Raw genomic sequence first — 7018 nt, 5'->3', positions numbered from 1 at the left:
CAGAGTAAAGCGCGCGAGACGACTTCCGGGTCACCACGCCCCGCCTTCCACCGCCTCCTGCCACTCCCACAACACACCCCCCCCCCACCCTCCCAGCCACCCACCCACTCACCCACTCACTCACTCACCCACTCACTCACTCACCCACTCACTCACCCAGCCACTCACTCACCCACCCAGCCACTCACTCACCCACCTACTCACCCACCCACTCACTCACTCACCCACCCACTCACCCACTCACCCACTCACCCACTCACCCCCCACCCACTCACCCAAACACCCACTCACTCACTCACCCACTCACTCACCCACTCACTCACCCACCCACTCACTCACCCACTCACTCACTCACCCACCCACCCACTCACTCACCCACCCACTCACTCACTCACTCACCCACCCACCCACCCACTCACTCACCCACTCACTCACCCAGCCACTCACTCACTCACTCACCCACCCACCCACTCACTCACCCACTCACCCACTCACCCACCCACCCACCCACCCACCCACCCACTCACTCACCCACTCACTCAACCAGCCACTCACTCACTCACCCACCCACCCACTCACCCACCCACCCACTCACCCACTCACCCACCCACCCACTCACCCACCCACTCACTCACTCACTCACCCACCCACCCACCCACTCACCCACCCACCCACTCACCCACTCACTCACTAACTCACCCACCCACCCACTCACTCACTAACCCACACACTCACCCAGCCACTCACCCACCCTTCCACTCACCCACCCACCCACTCACTCACCCACTCACCCACCCACGCATTCACCCACTCACTCACTCACCCACCCACCCACTCACTCACTCACCCACACACTCACCCAGCCACTCACCCACCCACCGACTCACTCACTCACCCACCCATTCACTCACTTACCCACCCACTCACCCACTCACCCACTCACTCACCCACTCACTCACCCACCCACTCACCCACTCACTCACCCACTCACCCACCCACCCACTCACCCACAAACCCACTCACCCACTCACTCATCCACCCACTCACTCACCCACTCACTCACCCACCCACCCACTCACTCACCTACATAACCACCCACACACTCACCCACATACTCACCCACTCACTCACTCACTCACCCACTCACCCACCCACTCACATACTCACCCACACACTCACCCACCCACACACCCACAAACCCACTCACCCACTCACCCACCCACTCACCCACTCACTCACCCACAAAACCACCCACACACTCACCCACCCACTCACCCACCCACTCACTCACTCACCCACCCACTCACCCACATACCCACACACACACACTCACCCACACACTCACTCACCCACACACTCACCACCCACTCACTCACCCACTCACTCACCCACCCACTCACCCACCCACGCCCCACTCACCCACCCACTCACCCAACCACCCAATCACCCACACATCCACACACACACGCATTCACGCACCCACTCACCCAGCCACTCATTCACTCACCCACTCACTCACCCACTCACTCACTCACTCACCCACTCACTCACCCACTCACCCACCCACTCACCCAACCACCCAATCACCCACTCACTCACTCACCCACTCACTCACCCACCCACTCACTCACCCACTCACCCACTCACTCACTCACCCACTCACTCACCCACTCACTCACCCACTCACTCACCCACTCACTCACTCACTCACCCACCCACTCACTCACTCACCCACTCACTCACTCACTCACCCACCCACCCACTCACTCACCCACTCACTCACTCACCCACCCACTCACTCACTCACTCACCCACTCACTCACCCACCCACTCACTCACTCACCCACCCACTCACGCTATCACCCGCGCACTCACCTTACCCCCCCCTCAATTAGTCGCCCACTTGGTCTACTCCACCACCCCCACGTGACTCACCCACTTGGACTACTCCACCACCCCCACGTGACTCACCCACTTGGTCTACTCCACCACCCCCTCGTGAGTCACCCACTTGGACTACTCCACCACCCCCACGTGACTCACCCACTTGGTCTACTCGACCACCCCCACATGAGTCACTCACTTGGACTACTCCACCACCCCCACGTGACTCACCCACTTGGACTACTCCACCACCCCCTCGTGAGTCACCCACTTGGACTGCTCCACCACCCCCACGTGACTCACCCACTTGGACTACTCCACCACCTCCACGTGACTCACTCACTTGGTCTACTCCACCACCCCCTCGTGACTCACCCACTTGGACTACTCGACCACCCCCACGTGACTCACCCACTTGGTCTACTCCACCACCCCCACATGAGTCACCCACTTGGTCCACTCCACCACCCCCACGTGAGTCACCCACTTGGACTGCTCCACCACCCCCACGTGAGTCACCCACTTGGTCTACTCCACCACCCCCACGTGAGTCACCCACTTGGACTACTCCACCACCCCCACGTGAGTCACCCACTTCGACTGCTCCACCACCCCCACGTTAGTCACCCACTTGGTCTACTCCACCACCCCCACGTGAGTCACCCACTTGGACTGCTCCACCACCCCCACGTGAGTCACCCACTTGGACTACTCCACCACCCCCACGTGAGTCACCCACTTCGACTGCTCCACCACCCCCACGTGAGTCACCCACTTGGTCTACTCCACCACCCCCACGTGAGTCACCCACTTGGACTGCTCCACCACCCCCACGTGAGTCACCCACTTGGTCTAATCCACCACCCCCACGTGAGTCACCCACTTGGACTGCTCCACCACCCCCACGTGACTCACCCACTTGGACTACTCCACCACCCCCACGTGAGTCACCCACTTGGTCTACTCCACCACCCCCACATGAGTCACCCACTTGGACTGCTCCACCACCCCCACGTGACCCTCCCACGTGATCTCGCCCGCCCATTCACAGCGGACCTCCGGCATCTTCTAGAAGTGTCGACGTTTCAACCTCCCCCCCTTCCTCAGGCGTCCGCCGCCCCCCAAACCGAACAAGAGCCCCCCCCCCTCGCCCGCCGAGGTACTCACCCAGCAGTGGAGACGTCTCTTCCCTCCCCCTCGCGATCTCACCACGATGAGGCCTGCTAGTCGAGCTCGAGTCGTGGGGAGGCCGTTTGACCATACTTCACCTATTAGTGTAGCGTGTAGTGTGTGTAGTGTAGTGTGTATAGTGGTGTAGTGGTGTAGTGTGTGTAGTGTGTATAGTGGTGTAGTGTGTGTAGTGGTGTAGTGTAGTGTGTGTAGTAGTGTAGTGGTGTAGTGTATAGTGGTGTAGTGTGTATAGCAGAGGTGGGACAAAGTCATTGTTATGCAAGTCCAAGTCGAGTCGCAAGTCATCAAATTCATGACTCGAGTCTGACTCGAGTCCAAGTCACATGACTCGAGTCCACACCTCTGGTGTATAGTGGTGTAGTGTGTGTAGTAGTGTAGTAGTGTGTATAGTAGTGTAGTGTGTGTAGTGTGTATAGTGGTGTAGTGTGTATAGTGGTGTAGTGTGTGTAGTAGTATAGTGTGTGTAGTAGTATAGTGTGTGTAGTAGTGTAGTGTGTGTAGTGTGTGGTGTAGTGTGTGTAGTGGTGTAGTAGTGTAGCGTGTAGTGTATAGTAGTATAGCGTGTAGTGTAGTGTAGTAATGTAGTGTGTGTATAGTGTAGAGTGTATAGTGTGCGTTGTAGTGTAGTGTGTTGTAATGTAGTGTGTGTAGTGGTGTGTAGTGTGTTTAGTGGTGTAGTGTGTATAGTGGTGTAGTGTGTGTAGTGTAGTGTGTGTAGTGGTGTGTAGTTGTGTGTAGTGGTGTAGTAGTGTAGTGGTGTAGTGTGTGTAGTGGTGTGTAGTGTGTGTAGTGGTGTAGTAGTGTAGTGGTGTAGTGGTGTAGTGTGTGTAGTGGTGTAGTGTGTGTAGTGGTGTAGCGTGTATAGTGGTGTAGCGTGTATAGTGGTGTAGTGTGTATAGTGGTGTAGTGTGTGTAGTAGTGTAGTGTGTGTAGTGGTGTAGTGTGTGTAGTGGTGTAGTGTGTATAGTGGTGTAGTGTGTATAGTGCTGTAGTGTGTATAGTGGTGTAGTGTGTGTATAGTGGTGTAGCGTGTAAATGTTGTGGATTCACTCCTCATCACACCGGTGGGGGCTAAAGTAGTGAACTATTTTGTCTTTTGTCAACGTGACTCATTTTTTACTGATCTGCCGTGTCGGGTGGTTGAGGGTTGCGACGCATTTTATACATAACGCGATCTCAGCCCAAAGCCTTCATAATGAATGATGATGGCGATGATTATGACGATGATGATGACGATAATGATGATGACGATGATGACGATGATGATGACGATGATGACGACGATGATGATGATGATGACGACGATGATGATGATGACGATGACGACGACGATGATGATGATAATGACGATGATGATGACGACGACGATGATGATGATGACGATGATGACGACGAGGACGATGATGATGACGATGACGACGATGATGATGACGATGACGTTGATGATGACGTTGATGACGTTGATGACGATGATGATGACGTTGATGACGATGATGATGACGATGATGATGACGACGATGATGATGATGACGACGATGATGATGATTGTGATGATGACGATGGTGATGACGTTGATGATGACGTTGATGACGATGATGATGACGATGATAACGATGATGATGACGATGATAACGATGACGATGATGATGAAATTGATGATGACGACGATGATGACGACGTTGATGACGATGATAATGATGACGATGATGATGACGATGATAACGACGATGATGATGACGATGATGATGATGACGATGATGATGACGATGATAATGATGATGACGACGATGATAACGATGACGATGATGATGGCAGCTGACGGAGGCCACTGCCTCCTTGCTTGTCGCCGTGTCTGTGTCGGCAGTCGGGAGGAGCAAGTTGCTGGTGGTGCTGGTGGTGGTGCTGGTGGTGGTGGTTGTGGTGGTGGTGGTTGTAGTGGTGGTGGTTGTGTTGGTGGTGGTGGTGCTGGTAGTGCTGGTGGTGGTTGTGGTGGTGGTGGTGGTGGTTGTGGTGGTGGTGGTTGTGGTGGTGGTGGTGGTGCTGGTGGTGGTTGTGGTGGTGGTTGTGGTTGTGCTGGTGGTGGTGGTGAGGCCGTCATGGCGTGCTCGGGAGCGGCCCCCGTGGCCGACACGTCGGAGGCCGTGTCGCTGTGCCCCGAGCTGGGACTCTTCCTGAAGCCCGTGGGGCGCATCGTGGTGGTGGTGTCACTGCCGCACCTCAAGACGCCCGGGCAGGTCATCTCCAACTGGGAGGTGTGTCTGTGTGTGTGTGTGTGTCTCTGTGTGTGTCTGTGTGTCTTTGTGTGTGTATCTGTGTGTGTGTGTGTATCTGTGTGTGTGTGTGTGTCTCTCTGTGTGTGTCTGTGTGTGTGTGTGTGTGTCTGTGTGTGTGTCTGTGTCTGGGCTCGCCTTCCCATCAACCAGAGGCGAGGAGTGGTGGTCGTGGTTACTTATGCCCCCACCGAAGACGAACATCCGTGGAGGGATGCAGGCAAAGCCGATGAGTCGGACGCTTTCTATGACCTCCTGTCACAGGTGCTGGCTAAAGTGGCCACTCGGGACACAGTCATCTTGTTGGGTGACTTCAATGCCCGAGTTGGTCATGATGCTGGCACCTGGTCTGGAGTGATTGGAAGGCATGGGCCAGATCAGCTCAATAATAACGGTAGGAGGCTGCTAGATTTTTGTGCAGCCCATGGGCTTGTAATTACCAACACGCTCTTCCGGCATCGGCGCATCCACACAACATCATGGATGCATGCCGGGTCCAAGCAAGAGCATCTGCTGGACTACGTAGTGACGGACCAGCGGATGCGAGCCCATGTCCTTGACACCAGGACCTACCGTGGAGCTGATCTGCCCTCTGACCATCGACTAGTCATCTGTAAGATGCGCCTGCCATTCTTCCACTCCGGTGGTGGGTGTACACCCAGGATCCCATTCCAACCAAAAGTGGCCTGGTCTAAGTTAGCTGATGAAAGTTGCAAGCGAGAATTTCATCATCGCTTGCAGCTGGGGTTGGCATCGTCCCCCACTCCACCTGATGTCGAGGGTAAATGGGCGAGGTTTAAGACTGTGACTCATGCAGCTGCAATGGCTGCTTTGGGTACGCGGTCCAGACCTCCCCGGGAACCCTGGCTGACGGAGGAGGTGTTCAGGTTAATTGAGAAAAAGCGACAGGCCCACTCTCATCGCCTACAGCATCCCACGTCAGAGAATGAGGAGGTTTACCGCAGTCTTCGCTCGGAGGTTCGGAGAGCCGTGAGGCGCTGTAAGGATGGGTGGTGGTCGCGGGTTGCTGAGGAGATGGAGTCTGCCTCAGTGGCCCGCGATCACAAATCACTATTTAACTCCATCAAAAAAGTAACCTGCAGCGCCACACCTATTACCATCATTAGAGGAAAAAACGGTGATCCAATCTCCGACCCCCAGGAACAGGTTTGCAGATTTGCTGAGCATTTCTGTGAGGTCCTGGGGGAGGGAAAATCTCTCAGCCAGGAAAACATCATGGCACAAAGTGGGGATGACCCTGCTGAGGCTGCGGTGCCTCAAATATTGGAAGAGGTCACCCCCTGTGAGTGGCTGGCTGAGGTGCCATCTGTTGAGGAAGTACTGAGGGCGATCCGGAGTCTGAGACCAGGGAAGGCACCGGGCAGAGATGATCTCCCAGGCGAAATGCTGAGGGAGGGTGGCGTTTGTGCACAGACTGCCCTATATGACATCATAACAACAGTCTGGACCACTGGACGGGTTCCGCAGGACTGGAAGGATGCCCTGGTGGTCCCCCTCTTTAAGAAGGGGGACCGTACCGACTGTAACAACTACAGGGGCATCTCACTCCTCAGTGTGCCGGGTAAGGTCCTGGCAAGGATTATTCAACATCGCCTTGCTAGGCATGCTGAGGAGAGGCTTGCGGAGCCCCAATGTGGTTTCAGGAAAGGGCG

Source organism: Lampetra fluviatilis, chromosome 73 (assembly GCF_964198595.1).
Source record: "Lampetra fluviatilis chromosome 73, kcLamFluv1.1, whole genome shotgun sequence".
In the NCBI taxonomy this organism is placed as follows: Eukaryota; Metazoa; Chordata; class Hyperoartia; order Petromyzontiformes; family Petromyzontidae; genus Lampetra; species Lampetra fluviatilis.
The sequence above is the reverse complement of the archived record's forward strand: the minus strand, read 5'-3'. Positions refer to the sequence as shown.